We start from the raw sequence: 1,732 nt of genomic DNA, 5'->3' as shown, positions 1-1,732 counted from the left end.
AAAAGGGACACAAAAGGAGACAAATAGGGAGGCAAAAGGGAGACAAATAAGGGGACAAACAAGGAGTCAAAAAGGGACACAAAAGGAGATAAAAAAAGAGCAAAAAAGAGACAAAAAGGGGCAAATAAGGAGAGAAAAATGAAGACAAAAAAGGATAGATAAGAAAACAATAGAGAGTTAAATTAGATAGGAAAACAATAGAGAGTTAAGTGAGGAGACGATTAATAAGGAGACAAAAGGGGGACAAATAAGGAGACAGATGAAGGGATAAAGAAAGAGACAGAAAGAGGAAAATTAAGAGACAAAAAGAAAGGCAAAAAGGAGACAAAAAGGAGACAAAAGGAGAAAAATAGGGAGACAGAAGTGGAGATAAAGAAGGAGACAAAAGGGGACAAGAACCGGGAGAAAAGGAGATAAAAAGGGATAAAAAGGAGAAAAAAAAGAGACAAAAAAGGGACAAAAAAGAGACAGAAGAGAGACAAGGAAGCAGTAGAGGCCCGAGCAGCAAAATGGGAGAAGCAGCCAGAGCCAAAAGGAGACAAAAAGAAACAAAAGGAGACAAAAAAGAAAACAAATAAAAAGCCAAAAAAAGAAAAAGGAGACAGAAAAGGAGACAGGCAACAAAGAGGCATCTTGGAGTACCTCCATATACCTGCAGATTGGCGTGAGCCCGTAGGCTTTAGGGTTTAGGGTTTAGGGTTTGGCATTAGGGTTTAGGGTTTACGGAGTCAAAAGGCTGCAGGAAAGAAGGCGGGTGGTCTGGAGAAAGACTAAACCCTTCGGAGGGTTTTGCAAAAAGACGAAAAGTGAGAAAAGTGGCGACGGCGGAAAGGGCCTTCATGGTGTCTGTGTTGGGGTGTACAGACAGCTCGGCCCAGCGGCGGTTCGAGGCAAATAAACGCAGACACAAATTCAAAAGTTTTCAAAAGTTTTCAAAAGTTTTCCAAAAGTTTTCCAAATCAATTAAACATAATTGGACAAGAATGAGGCCTCAGAGACAAGTGTAAAAGGCCAAACAGCCAGCTGTTGCGGGCAGCCAGCGACGGCGCGGGGCGGGCCTCGAGTGCCACCGAGGGTTTAGGGTTTAGGGTTTACGGTTTAGGGTTTCGGCGCCGGCGGGGGCTCCTGAACTGCTTCCAATTGCTTCTATTCATTTAACTTATTGTTTTGTTTTAACGAATTAAAAGCAGAAGCAAAAGAGTCCGGTTCCCCCCGTCCTGGGGTGTACAGACAGCTCGCCGGGCCGCTGGTCAGCTGTCGGACACCCCGGTGACCTCTGGACCTCTTGGGGGCTAAGACGGGCTCTTTTGCGGATTTAAAAGGTTTAAAATGTTGAAATAATTTAATAAATTAATTATTTATTTCTTTTAACTATTTATTTCGCCATTTAATCCGCCAAAGTGCGCAAAAACGCCGACGCCCGCAGCCCGCGGCGCTCGCGGGCTCCAGGTGGTCAGACACCTCAGCCTGTTGCGCGTCTGCCTCCTTTGCCTTCGACTTTGATGTTTTAAAATTCATTTTATTTATTTATTTTTTGTTTATTTAATTATTTATTCTCTTATTTCTTCTTTTTTTGCAAATGGCTGCTCGCCCGGCCTCCTCCGCCTTCTCCACGCTTTAGGGTTTAGGGTTTAGGGTTTAGGGTGTAGGGTTTAGGGTCTAATGCTCGGCTTTAACGGAGGCAGTGGGGTAAGGGAGACAAAAGAGACGGAGAATGAGCAGCAGCAGCAGC

The sequence above is a fragment of the Eimeria tenella genome, genomic scaffold (genome assembly GCF_000499545.2).
Source record: "Eimeria tenella Houghton genomic scaffold, Eth_scaff554, whole genome shotgun sequence".
NCBI classification, from domain to species: domain Eukaryota; phylum Apicomplexa; class Conoidasida; order Eucoccidiorida; family Eimeriidae; genus Eimeria; species Eimeria tenella.
The sequence above is the reverse complement of the archived record's forward strand: the minus strand, read 5'-3'. Positions refer to the sequence as shown.